The following is a 14668-nucleotide window of genomic DNA, read 5'->3' as shown; positions in this document are numbered from 1 at the left end:
TCCAGAGCGAGGGGGCTTCATTGACTCTCAAGGTCTGCCACCCCCTTGAGTTACCTGGCGCCACGCCCGAGTGTCACCAACAATTCCCCCCTCTGAAAGCACCCAACAAAAGGGGCAGGCTGGACTGTGGGTTCAGAAAAACGGCCAAGCTGAGGGTTGCCGTGAAGCTCCAAGGCGAGCAAATCCACCAATAAGCACAAGACCCACCAAGGTAGAGCAGGAATTTTGTCACACAGGTATATGAGGGACATTCCCCTCCACTTCCAAATAAAAGTTAATTTTGAACAAGCTCCTTTGCATATTTTCTAAACAAGTGTTCTTTTCCATATGAGTGGGAAATAAACATGTATTGGCTCATAACACTTGTAGTTCTGTATTAGGATAGTGACTACAATCAAATATCAGGCTTCAGGCAGGCATCTGCAGGGGCCTCCCTCCGCACCCCCCAATTGGCTTGATGCATTTTTTTTTTTAATCTCCTTCCTCTGATGCAACTTAAATTGGTCATAGCTCGAGATGGGACACTGGTGGACCAGTGCCCTGAGGTCATGCAGAAAATGCCTGGCTGGCGTGTCTTTCTAGATGCCTGACTTGCTCACGCACCCAGGGTGATACAGGGTCATACAGATCCCAGATTTGGGTCAGGAAGGAATTTTGCACCAGCTCAGTTTGACAGGAAGCTCAAGGGGTTTTCACCTTCCATTGTAGCATGGGGCATGGTTCACCTGCTGGGATCATTTGGGCATCTCTCATTTAATCATTTCCCTGCCACTGCAGGGGCCTCAGGCACTGGTGGCATCTGCATCTCTCCTGTTTTCTGCCTGTGGCTCATAGTTTAGTTAGCCCAAAACATTTCAATCTTGGGGAAACTAGTTGTCATAAATATAAACGGAAGAGTAAACACCTTTAAATCCCTCCTGGCCAGAGGAAAAACCCTTTCACCTGTAAAGGGTTAAAAAGCTAGGATAACCTCACTGGCACCTGACCAAAATGACCAATGAGGAGACAAGATACTTTCAAAGCTGAAGCGGGGGGAAACAAAGGTTCTCTCTGTCCGTGTGTTGATTTTGCCGGGACCAGAGCAGGAATGCAGGTCAGAACTCCTGTAAAGGGCTAATAAGCAATCTAGTTAGATATGTGTTAGATTCTGTTTTGTTTAAATGGCTGATAAAATAAATTGTGCTGAATGGAATGTATATTCCTGTTCTTGCGTCTTTTTGTAACTTAAGGTTTTGCCTAGAGGGATTCTCTATGTTTGAATCCAATTACCCTGTAAGGTATTTACCATCCTGATTTTACAGAGGTGATTCTTTTACTTTTTCTTTAATTAAAATTCTCTTTTAAGAACCTGATTGCTTTTTCATTGTTCTTAAGATCCAAGGGTTTGGGTCTGTGTTCACCTGTACAAATTGGCGAGGATTCTTAGCAAGCCTTCCCCAGGAAAGGGGGTGTAGGGTTTGGGAGGATATTTTGGGGGGGAAAAGATGTTTCCAAGTGGGCTCTTTCCCTGTTATATATTTGTTAGATGCTTGGTGTTGGCGGCAATAAAGTCCAAGGGCAAAAGGTAAAATAGTTTGTACCTTGGGGAAGTTTTAACCTAAGCTGGTAAAAATAAGCTTAGGGGGTATTTCATGCAGGTCCCCATATCTGTACCCTAGAGTTCAGAGTGGGGAAGAAACCTTGACACTAGTCTTTGGGTTTCATATAGGGGGATTTGGGTGAAATTTAGTGGCCTGTATATGTAAATCAAATTAGATGATCTGATGGAAACTGCCCAGGTTGAATTAATATGCAAACTAGATACCATTAACTTGGGTTTGAATAGAGACTGGGAGTGGCTGTGTCATTACAAATATTGAATTTATTTTCCCATGTTAAGTATCCTCACACCTTCTTGTCAACTGTCTAAACTGGCCATCTTGATTATCACTACAAATATTTTTTCTCCTGCTGATAATACCTCATCTTAATTAATTAGCCTCTTACTCCACGTTTTCATGTTCTCTGTATGCGTATATCTTCTTACTATATGTTCCATTCTATGCATCCGATGAAGTGGGCTGTAGCCCACAAAAGCGTATGCTCAAATAAATTTGTTAGTCTCTAAGGTGCCACAAGTACTCCTGTTCTTTTTGTGGATACAGACTAACACAGCTGCTGCTCTGAAACTTTAAATTCTAGGAGATGTAGAAATTGTGTTCTTACTCTGTGTCCAGTATAACCTGAATACATTATAACAAAGGACCCTACCCGGCTCCTACAGAACACAATGAGAGTTTTGTTATTGACTTCAATGTGAACAGAATTGGACCCAAAGTCAGCTCCTGCCACCGATAAATATCAGTTGGTGCTTTCAATTAATGTTAACGAAATTATGCATGTACATGAAAAGATGAGAAATACCACTGTAAACACTACCCTTTAATATAATACCTCCAACTAATCTAATAAAAGTTTTACAAATTAAGAAAAAAGTATCCTAAAATTAGGAAAAAAATGCATACACATATTTAAAGGCATTTTTGCCAGAGATTTCTTAAAACTGCTTATTTTAATTGCTTTTGAAGATAATGTAGAAAAAGAGGAGGAGAGTGAAGTAGGTGCCCCAAAATGCTTTTACCTTTCTTAAAGAATTCAGTTTAAGAAATGTACATGAATTGCCCTACGATCAGAGCTCACATTGAAGTATTTTTGAAACCTTCATTCAATGTAGACTGTGGGAAACAGGTTTCCATAGGGTGTACTCTCAATTTGTGACAATTTAAATAAAGGGGCATTTTTAACTAAATTAGGGAGCAAGATTTTAATGTTTCATTGAAGCACTACAACAAAATTCTTCAACATAAGAGAGAGATTTAAATAATCCAAAATGACGGAATTCTTCATCCATTCCAGATGAGTAAAATTTGGTAGGGGAGATTAATCACAATATTATGAAAAAGAAAAAAGAAAAAACATGGGAGAGTGGAGCAGGTGCCTAACATAAAAACAAGCTTTTGTTTCTTGTTCCTTGAATGACTCAGTTTTTGAGATGTACATGATCTGCTCCAGAATGACATGACACATAAAAGCTTCATTCAGTGAAGACAGTACAAAATACATTTCCCTTCTTTCAACTATGTGAAAGAAAAAAAAAAAGACCTGCTGTCCCAAATTTCATAATCATTGGGGGGAGGGGGGAGCGACTGCTTTATGGAGACTGGTCTTACACTGACAGAGAGCCATTAGGGACAGAGTTGAGGAGGAGATCTCTTTTGAACTGAGGATGGATTTTAAAGCAGAGTATGTTACACCCTTTTCCATCTGTGATGAAGGATTTTGCTGTGTTTGTAGAGAATTAGTTTTCTGAGATCCTCAGATGGAAGGTGCAAGTACTATTATTTTTTATGAAACAATTCACTAAATTTAGAAGGTGACAGCCTTCTGAATGAGCCTTCACTCACTGTTAATAATGGTACTTTGCAGATCTGGAAAGTCAACAGTTTTCATTTGTGTATTTCAAAACTGAAGAATATTATAAGTCACTATTAGCAACTACTATTGTTAAGATTTCAAAACTTCAGTGATAATAACTGTGACTCATAATTATTAATTGCTCATAACTTTGTGAAAATTTCTCCATTTGGCCTGAAATTTAAAATTAAATTCACTGTCCCCCTCACCATACCTGTCCCCAGACTCAGTCTTCTCGTTAAGCTTCAGTATCCTTATCCCCACCCACCTTCTTGGTTCCTTGTCCCAATCTCTTTGTCCAGCCAGTCCCAGTTGTCTTCCCAGACCTGGCATCCCCATCAGATTTGTCTCTCCCTCCTATCTCCATACGCCAATCCCCTGGTTCCCAATCTTGTTCCCCAGCCTCCGCCACATCCCAACTCTCAGTCCCAGTTTACCTCTCCCCACTTGCCATCCTTCAGTCCCATGTCTCCCCAACCCAGGCTCCTTGTCCCTATCTATTCCTATCTTCCCTCCTCTCACTTCCAGTCTAGCTCTTGTACCCTCTAAATTTGAATCAGGTAGCTTCCACTTCAACACTGCCTGGGCCCAGCAAAGGGGAAAGTATTGATGGCACAGGAGAAGAGAAATGTTCCCTGCTTTCCGTTCTGATGCACAAACCTGGGCCCCAGCTTTGGCAGAGTCTGCAGCAGCTCACACCTGCAGGGATGGGGAAAGTCCTGCTATGCCCTGGGCTGACATGCAGACAGAATCTTTGGCATTTGACTGTGAAGCTCTAGCAAACGTCTACTGAGCACATGCAGACTACAATTCTTCAACGGTTAATACTTTGGCCCAATTTAGGTTATTTTCTTGGGAATGGAAAAAGGAACCTCCCTAACACAAAGGCCTCCCCCTGCCTAATTTTGAATTCCTGCTCTAATGGATTGGGAGTTTCTAAAATAAAAGGTCACAAGAACTTTAACATGTACATACAACTTATTTTTGTCTTGCCTCATTCTCAGAAACAGCTAAATCATTTTGGCTCAAATTCCTGCTGCCACAAAATCATTCATCTTGAGAGAGAAATCCAACACAAAATATTTCAGTTCAAACTGTTAAAGTGTAGCAAAGTTACAAGCAACAAAAACAGGGACTTATAATGGGGAAGTGTTGGGCAATCTTTATAGACAATGCTACCAGCTCTTCCTATATTGTAGCATTTGCTACTCCTGCTTTAATAGTTAAATTGATTTTATTCATACAACTCTCTCTCATCCCCCCCCCACATTAACATTGCTATCGAAACCTTAAACTTTAGATTATTTTAACTTCAAGCTTAATAAAAAACTACATTAATGCAGTGTTAATTGTACATACACACACCAATTCTACATCTATTCATACTAAATATGACAATGCCATCCATATGTTAAATTTTACAACCATCTGAGAAACTGCATCTTGTCCTTTTCACCTGCAGTCTATTACTAATCCTTACATTCTGAGACTACCAAAATGAAAAAAAACCTGAGCAGTTTCAAATAGGCTTTTTTAATTTTTAAAATAGCATCTATCACAAGAGTTTCCTTTTGCCCAAAATGTAGCCTGGTCTTCCAAATTTACACTACTATGGGTTCCTAGATAAATTACACTCCTTGACAGGTGACTTTAAAATCCAATATCTCACACAATCAGGAAAAAGAAAAAAACTGTCCTTATGCCAGTGGAAAACTGTGATTCCAGGCTTTCCAGTGTTGTACAGTGTTCATTTCATCTGACTTGTCATGAAAATTGGCCTTGAAAAAATGCAGTGTCCTACCTTTATAGAAAAAACTATTTTAAATCATTTTAGAGGCTTTTAAAAAATATATTAGTACTTCCCCCCCTGCCATCTTTCTCTCTCTGAGGCCTGTATAATTGGATTAATGGTATTAAGACAACCCTGGAGTTACAAGCAAAGCTTTACCAAAAAACCGAAAAACAAAACACCACACCACACCATTAAAAGTTTACAAATATATAAAATAGCTTTTCTGTAAAATATAGAGTACATGATGGTGTGTGGTGAAATAAAGGCTTTATTTACCTGAGCTTGGAATGCAGCTTTGCTACTTTTGAACAATGAAGCCATCCCAAACTCAGACCAATAAATACATTACACGTTAATCTTTTAGTATTTGTGTGTGCCTTAGAGCTAAGTTAAGTTTTTTGGACAAATAGTTTATTCAATGAAAAATGCAATTTTGAGTGACCTCAAGCTATTTGTGAATGCGATAAAGAGTTAATCGAATAGTTTTCACCAAAACTTTTTTTGGGAGGACTTAGGTGCCATTTGAAAAATGTCTGGAGATGGTGTTATTGTCTTTAGAAGTGGTAATTTGTAGTCATTCGTAATGACAGGAACAGTCATTGGGGCAGAGAGAGAAAGAGAGAATGATTCTATAGCCTGGTCGGTAGGGCACTCATCTAGGAGTTCGGAAGTTCACAATTTGAGGGATGTTGATAGATTGGAGAGGATTCGGGGAGGAGCCACGAGGATTACAGGATTGGAGAACAGGCACATTGAGCCTCATAATCACTGAATGATGTAGGCACGAATATAGACCAAAAAAGTCCAATCTACTTATTTTAACAAAGATGGTTCAGGTGCGACCCTAAGAACCCCTCCATGCCAACTGGTAAAGGGTTCACTGTTCTGTAACAGTAGCCCGACAGGCCTGACAAATTCATGACACTCAACACATTGCTGTGATAATAATTATCTATAAAGACTGTCATGTGAGATCATAAACAAAAGCTGGAATCACACTGATCCTCAATCACCGAATGATGTAGGTACGGATATTTATGAAGTCGTGCATATGTATTAAACATATGTTTAAATCAAGGCAAGGTTGACTAACAGGTTTTGAGTAAGATAAAGGAAGCTGATTCATCTGTCTCCCTGTTGGCTATGTACAGTAAGCATTGTAAACTAACACAATGGAAGCCAAATCTGCTTATGGAGTAAATGGGGATGGGAAGACCGGTACTAGAGTCTAAACCAAGGGGCTAATCCTGATTCTGGGGACACAACAATGAACTCTGGGAATATAAAACAACGAAAAAAGGACACATCATCGACCATAGACGGAGCAAAAAGGACAGTGCTTTTTGCATTTGTGAAAGGTGAATGCCAGCCATGTTGGTTGGTTGATGCTGGGAGACTGCTTTAGGTGAGAAAGTGCTTTAAACAAGAGTTTTAGCCTGTTAAAGTCAAGTTTAGCCTCCAAGAAATGTCTTTGTTTTATATGTAACCATTGCTCTTTCCATTATCCTTTCTGACAAAGTTCTTCCTCTACCTTGGTGGGTCCTGTACTTATTGGCGGATTTTGCTCGCCTCAGAGATTCACAGTAGCCCTCACTTTGGCCACTTTTGTGCCTCAAACCTGCTGTTCACTCAGATAATCTCATCATTGGCCAGCATGGGAAAAAAAGAATAAGAACAATCCCTGCTGATCCACCATGTGGGTCGGGGAACAGCTCAGAGACCTTCCCCTCTGGTGGAACCTTCTGTGCTGGGTCCCAAGTTGGGAGGTTTGGGGAGAACCCAGGCCCGCTCTCTACCCTGGGTTCCAGCCCAGGGCCCTGTGGACTGCAGCTGTCTAGAGTGCCTTCTGGAACAGCTGTGCGACAGCTACAACTCCCTGAGCTACTTCCCCATGGCCTCCTCCCAACACCTTCTTTGTCCTCACCACAGGACCTTCCTCTTGATGTCTGTTAACGCTTGTACTCCTCAGTCCTCCAGCAGCACGTCCTCTCGCTCCCAGCTCCTTACGCGCACACACTCACTAACTGGAGTGACAGCCTTTGTAAACCACGTGTCCTGATTAGACTTAATTAATTCTAGCAGCTTCCCAATTGGCTACAGGTGTCCTAATAAGTCTGCCTTAATTAGTTCTAGAAAGTTCCTGAGTGTTCTGGAATAGTCCCTGTTATCTTACCCAGGAAAAAGGGACCTGCTTAACCTGGAACTAATGCATCTACCTTCGACCATTCTCTTGTAGCCATCTGGCCTGACCCTGTCACATATCTCGCTCCCCGCCCGACCCCCCTGCTCAACACCACAGGGTTAGGCCACGTGGGACATCAGGCAGTGTACTCGCGATAAGCCATCTGCGTTGCCATGGTGGCTTCTGGCCCGGTGTTGAATTGGAAAGGTTGTAAAGACAGGAACCATCTGGTCACCCTTGCATTCTTCTCTTTATTTTGCTGCATCCACTGGAGAAGTGCAAGATCAGTCACAAGGGTAAACCGTCATCCCAGTAGGTAATAACAAAGTGTTTCCATGGCCCATTTCACAGCAAGGCACTCTCTCTCAACCACTGCATACTTCTGCTCTCTCGGGAGGAGTTTCCTGCTGAGGTAGAGGATTGGGTGTTCTTTGTCTCCGACCATCTGTGATGGGACAGCTCCCAATCCTACTTCAGACGCATCTATTTGTAAAATGAACTCTTTGTTCAAGTCCGGGGCTATAAGCCCGGGGTTACTGCAGAGAGCTGTTTGTAGATCCGTGAATGCATTCTCTGCAGTGTCAGTCAACTTCACCATGTCCGGACCCCGGGCTTTTATCAGGTCTGCCAGGGGACTCACTCTGGTAGCACAATGGGGAATAAATCGCTGGTAGTACCCCACCACCCCCAGGAATGCCCGGACTTGTTGTTTCCGATTTGGCTGGGGCCAATTTTGGATAGCTTCCAGTTTGTCCAGTTGGGGCTAGACCATGCCACTTCCTACAATGTAGCCAAAGGTATTTAGCCTCTGCTAACCCTACAGCACATTTGGCTGGATTGACTGTAAAGCCAGCCCATCTTAGCGTGTCCAGAACCGCTTCTACTTTTTCCAACTGGGTCTCCCAGTCTGGGGTATGGATAATTACATCATCCAGGTATGCAGCTGCATAATTGGTATGGGGCTGCAGGAGCCTGTCCATAAGACGCTGGAAGGTGGCAGGTGCCCCATGCAGTCCAAAAGGAAGAACAGTATATTGAAACAGACCCTCTGGTGTCAAGAATTCCGTCTTTTCTTTTGCATCTTTGGTAAGGGGAATCTGCCAGTATCCCTTTGTTAAATCAAGGGTGGTCAAAAATCGGGCATTGCCCAGAAGATCAACTAAATCATCGATGCAGGGTATGGGGTATGCATCAAATCTGGATATCTCGTTCAGCCGGTGGAAGTCATTACAAAAATCTAGTGGTGCTATCGGGTTTAGGCACCAACACAATCGGGCTCGACCATTGACTGTGGGACTCTTTAATGACTCCTAGTTCCAACATCCTTTTTACCTCTGCCTTGATCTCCTCCCTTTTTGCTGCTGGGACCCGGTAGGGCCTTAAAGTTACTTTTGCCCCAGGGTCTGTGATAATGTGGTAATATGTTTCGGTGGTCCGGCCTGGTTTGGTTGAAAATACGTCCTGATACCGGTTGATCATCTCAGTTAGCTCCTTCTTCTGGTTTGGTGTTAGATCAGGGGATATCCTGATCTGCTCCTGCATGTTATTTCCCTGGATTGGGGCCTCTTGGGCTACCACACATGCCTCTCCCTGGTTCCAAGGTTTCAAGAGGTTAATGTGATAAATTTGTTCTTGTTTCCAGCGTCCTGGTTGCCACACCTTGTAGATTACTTCCCCCACAGGTTCAACCACCTCATAGGGCCCCTGCCATTAGGCCAGAAGCTTGCTTTCTGCCATGGGTACCAACACAGTCACCTGACCCCTGGTTGGAACTGTCGGACTTTTGCCTGGAGATTGCAGTGGGTTTGCTGGGCCTCCTGCGCCTTTTCCAAATGTTCCCGTATAATAGGGGTGACCCGGGCTATCCGGTCTCGTATCTGCAATACATGTTCTATTATACCCCTTACTGGGTTCCTCTTCCCAGATCTCTTTGGAGATATCTAGTATGCCATGGGGATGGCACCCGTATAATAACTCAAAGGGGGAAAACCCAGTTGAGGTACCTCCCGGATGGCAAACTTAAGGTAAGGTAGTAGGGTGTCCCAATCCTTCCCGTCCTGACTTACCACTTTCCTTATCATTGCCTTGAGGGTTCAGTTAAATATTTCTACCAGCCCATTGGTCTGCAGATGATAGACTGAAGTCCTCAGGGTATGTATATGGAGCAGCGTACAGAGGTCCTTCATTAGCTTCGACATAAATGGGGTTCCTTGGTCTGTTAATATTTCCTTCAGTAGCTCCACTCGGGCAAAGATCCCCACCAACTCTTTGGCTATCGTTTTAAAGACTGTGTTCCGCAGGGGGACGGCTTCTGGATAGCAAACAGAATAGTCCAAAACAACAAGTATATATTGGTGGCCCCGAGCTGTCTTCTCCAGGGGTCCCACTAGGTCCATCGCTATTCACTCAAGGGGGACCTCTATGATGGGTAGGGGTACTAAAGGTGCCCTCAAGTGAGGACGGGGACTGTGCAGCTGACACTCCGGGCAGGAGGCACAATACCTCTGTACTTCTTCATGTACCCCGGGCCAGAAGAACCGTCGTAGGATTCATGCCAGGGTCTTCTCTACTCCTAAATGCCCCCCCAAAAGATGACCATGTGCAAGGCTTAACACGGCGTTCTGGTGTTTTTGAGGTACTAGGAGCTGCTGTACCTTCTGCCCCCGTACTGGTGCAACCCGGTACAAGAGATCCTTCTTCATTATGAAGTAGGGTCCTGGTCCCTGCGTTTTTCCTTCCACGAGGACCCCATCTATTTTGCTCACCTCCTTCCTAACGTTGTCATACCGTTGATCTTCAGCCTGGTCCTGTCCAAAATTTTCTCTTCTGGGGCTGGTCTGTCTCAGTTCTAGGGGGCCAGTCTCTGTTTCCTCTCCTGGTTCAGAGATATTAGGGTGGGGGTCAGGCTCGGGCATTTCCTCCTCCAGGGCAGCCTCCTTTCCAGCTACCTTGGTCCACCTGCCTACAAGGACGATCCTCTGTCCCTGGGTCAGGATCCGAGTCCCCAAGGCCTTAGCTGCCCTTCTTTCCCTTTTCATCTTTCTACCCCGCCTGGGAATGGAAAATAAATCTGGTGATATTTCAGAGAAGACTGGGGGTTGACAATCTACTGTGGATGCCTCACTAACTTCAGGATTCCCCTCTTACTCCCAATAGGTGGACTGGAGAAAGTCTCCAAACTCTGGGAAGTCCCTCCCTATCAGCACCGGGTATGGGAGTTTAGGGACTACACCTGCTGCTACCTCAGTAGTGTTCCCCTGGATTTCAATTTTTACTGGGATGGTGGAGTAGTAACTAACTGTTATCCCCGTACGTTTAGCCTGCAGCAGATGACTACGCTTCACAGGCTTCCCTGAGATAAGCGTGATAGCACTCCCCGAATCAACCAGTGCCGTGGTCTCTACCCCATTTAGTTTCACTGGTCTGGTGTACATATGTGGGGTTAGTGAGAGCCGCACAAGGTGGATTAGGGAGCATGGATCTGCCCAGTTCCCCAGGTTACACTGCATAGGCTCCTCAGCATTGGGACACTGTGCAGCTATGTGTCCCCACTCCCCGCAGGCGTAACATCTGTATGGGGCCCTAGGCCTTGCCCAGTCTCTTGGTTTGGGCCTTCTAACATCACAATTCTCTTCTCTCTCAGTGCTCCAACTCTTTGTGGCTTCTGGTGGGCCTTCAGCCCCTCTCTTTTTCCACCTGGGCTCTCCTGGTGGCCCAGTCACCTGAGCTCTAGGGCTTGGTGGTGCTAGTTTAACCCGGGGTGCCTCTTCCTTAATCATAAAGCCTTGGTACAACCACACCTTGAATACTGCGCTCAGTTCTGGTTGTTCCATCTCAAAAAAGATGCAATAAAATTGGACAAGGTACAGAGAAGAGCAAGAAAAGTAATTAGGGGTGTGGAACAGCTTCCATATGAGGATAGATTAAAAAGACTGGGACTGTTTTGCTTGTAAAAGAGATAATTAATAAGGGATATGATAGAGGTCTATAAAATCAAGAATGGTGTGGATGAAGTGAGTAAAAGTGTTATTTACTTGTTCACATAACACAAGAACCAGGGGTAACCCAATGAAGTTAGTAATACAGCAGGTTTAAAACAAACAAACAGAGGTACTACATCTCACAATGCAGAGTCAACCTGTGGAACTAATTGCCAGAGGATGTTGTGAAGACCAAAAGTATAACTGGGTTCAAAAAAGACTTAGATAAATTCACAGAGGCCAGGTCCATCAGTGGCTACTACCCAAAATGGTCCGGGATGCAACCCTATGCTCTGGGTGTCCCTAAGCCTCTGACTGCCGGATGCTAGGACTAGACGACAGGATCACTTTTTAATTGCCCTGTTCTGTTAATTCTCTCTGAAGCATCCGGCATTGACAACTGTTAGTCCATTTAGCTCAGTGTCATTTCTTCTATCGGTATGACTCACTATGGTCATTCTTATGTTCATATCCCAGGTGAGTAGCCTAAACGCTGAACTAAAAGTTATAAGAAGGGCATTGGTACACAACCATCACCATCTACTCCTCCTCCTGGCATTTTATGAATCCTTTTAAAAATACCCACAACAAAGAGTTCCAGGTCAAACAACATGTTGTATTTGACTCAAAACACATTTTTTCGATATGCTGAAATTTTTCACAATTTTCAGTTTCATTTCAATCCAAACTGAAATTCTTTCCCCCAATGTTTCAGAACTGCCAGCGAACAGGAAAAAACAACCACCAGTTATCCGCCCAGCTCTGGTGTGCATGACTAGTCAGCAAGGTTAGCATAATCGGCAAAAAGAACAGGAGTACTTGTGGCACCTTATAGAATAACAAATTTATTACAGCATAAGCTTTCGTGGGCTACAGCCCACTTCATCAGCAGTTACTCTTAAATTTTTACATTAGCATAGCACTTTTGTGAGACACAGCAGGGAGAATCTACCATATACAAATGTGTTCTCTTTCTTCATGGTTCAGATGAGAGAAACACGAAATGTGATCTATAGCTTCCATATAATACAGTGTAAACCACGCTGTCACGGAAGCCCATCGCCCTCTACATTCGCTGCACTGAAGCCAATGCAGCAGGGATAGCCCAGGGTGCCACGCAAACAGGGGGTGACTGGGCCCCACGCCAGGCACGGATGCCCTAACCAGCAACACGGCAGCTCTTGCACCCGCTGACGGCCCCGGTGCGGGAGCTCCCTGCTCGGGCTGGCGGGAGCAGGTGAGGCACGAGCACTCTCACCACCTATAGTGACATCACTACACTCAATAGTTCCCCTCCCCACGCAGGGCCACGCTCACGGCATTGCGCATGCTCAGAGCAACTCCCTGCAGCCCCTGTCCCCTCACAAGCACCGTCAGCCCGCCTGCGCAGTGAAACATTTGCGCCTGAGCGCCCTGCGCCTCAGGGCGAAAGGCCACATTTTGGCTACCGCGCACGCGCAGCTAAGCAAGCTTGAGGTTCTTTTAGCTGCACTACACATGCGCGAAAAAAGGGACTGCGAAGCCCCCTGCGGGCACCAGACAGGCGCACTAGAGGCTTCGATGAGTCTATGTGGCGGATGTGTGCACGCGCAAGGGGCAGGCTTAGTCCGTCTCCGGAAGTGGAGCATGCGCGAATAAGGGACGGGCTAATTTTGTAAGTGGCGCAGGCGCACTGAAGAGTTTGGGGACCGCAGCCCCGCTCGGTGGGGGGAAAAAAAAACACCTCAGAGTTACGTCAGGAAAAGACGCCTTTGTGCACGGGGAGACCCGCGCGGCGCGGGCAGCTCCCGAAACGGGCGCGAGACGGGGCCGCTACTCACCCTCTCCGCCGTTAGCCGCACCCCACCCTGCTGCCCCCCTCGGCGCCTCCCTTCACGATTCGCCCGAGCGCGCTGCTGCCACCGCCGTGATTCCATCCATCTTGAATTTGACGTCATCCCACACCAGGGATGAGGTCATCGTAGGGAACGCTCGTCACGTGCGCAGCGTTGCGATTGGCCGGCGCCAGAGTGGGGGGTGCGGGAGAGGCGCTTGCGCTGGGGACTGGGTGGCAGTTAGGGGGAGTTACCGGGGATCCCCCCAACCGTCAGCTCCTCCTCGCGCCCTTCCCCTGCCGCTTGGCGCGGCGGCCCTGCGCGGGACGGGGGAGGCGCCTCTCGCCAAGTCTCACCCGGGTCGCTGCGTCGGGTGGGAGCCGCCTTCCCGCTACACGCCGGGCCTGGCCTGAGACTCGGGGGCTGAGAGCGGAGCATCCCCCCGTCCCCTGGGTGCGCAGCACGTCTCGCAGCGCCGGGGGTGGGCTGGGCACCACGGCCGGCACCCGGGCTCAAGACTGAGCGGGGGATGCAGCAGCGCGGGAGCTGCGGGGGGACCGGTCAGCCCCGGGCGCGGCCCCCGAGCCGCGCCCGGGGGCAGTCGGGGGTGGGCAGTAGGTCCAGTAGGTGGGTAGTAGAGTCCGCTTGGGCCGCGGTGGGCTTGCCCCCAGGAGGATCCAGCCCCTGTCTGTGGCGGCCTTGCCCGGGAGGCCCCAAGGGGCCGAGGCTGGGCTCACCCAGCACAGACCTCAGCCCCTGTTTGGTTGGTAGGATCTCCACAGCAGCTGGGGTTCAGGGTTAGCCGTCCACTACATTAGAGAGGGCAGGACATCGCCACTCCTGTAGCTGCGGTCTCAGGCTCGCTGCAGACTCAGGTCACGTTCTCCAGGGTTGTTGGTGTGTGTGTGTGTTTTTTTTTTTTTGTAGCCCTGAGGACTAGAGATGTTGTTTACCTTTTTAAAGTGAACCCCGGTATTTTGACATGATCCCAGAAGCTGGGGCCCGGGACACATGTCTATAATGCCTGAGTTATGTTTTAATGAGGCTCTGTTTTTACCGTGTGTGCCTCCTCCTACCTGCCCAAGAGCCTCACTTATTTAACAGGAGTGGGGTGGCTCCTGTCTCTGGGTGGTGCCTATGCTGTGTGGATAGGTAAAAGAATGACCTCCAGTACTGTATATTTAGCACCTTTAAGGTATGATTCGAAGCGCATTGAAATTAGTGGAAAGATTTGTATTGGCTTTGGATCAGGATTGTAGTGAACATTTAATAACAACAACAACAAATAGCTGCTAGCCCACATAATATAATAAATAATGGTCTGGAAAATTACGTCTGATAAAATGTGCACTATTATTATCAAAAAGAAAAGGAGTACTTGTGGCACTTAGAGACTAACCAGTTTATTTGAGCATGAGCTCTTGTGAGCTACAGCTCACTTCATCGG

At 46.2% G+C, this 14668-nt stretch overlaps 1 protein-coding gene across 4 annotated transcripts in view; it reads right to left on the bottom strand.

Annotated features, from left to right (window-relative positions):
• Positions 1-13420, bottom strand: part of ZBTB21 (zinc finger and BTB domain containing 21) — a 50489-nt gene extending 37069 nt beyond the window's left edge. For all 4 annotated transcript variants that reach the window (XR_012160793.1, XR_012160795.1, XR_012160797.1 and 1 more), the window contains exon 1: positions 13228-13420. The gene's annotated coding sequence lies outside the window, so the exon portion shown is untranslated. The remainder of the gene's footprint in view (positions 1-13227) is intronic.
• Between the last annotated feature and the right edge of the window lie 1248 nt (positions 13421-14668).

Source organism: Lepidochelys kempii, chromosome 1 (genome assembly GCF_965140265.1).
Source record: "Lepidochelys kempii isolate rLepKem1 chromosome 1, rLepKem1.hap2, whole genome shotgun sequence".
NCBI lineage: Eukaryota > Metazoa > Chordata > Testudines > Cheloniidae > Lepidochelys > Lepidochelys kempii.
This window is presented reverse-complemented; position numbering and strand designations above follow the sequence as displayed.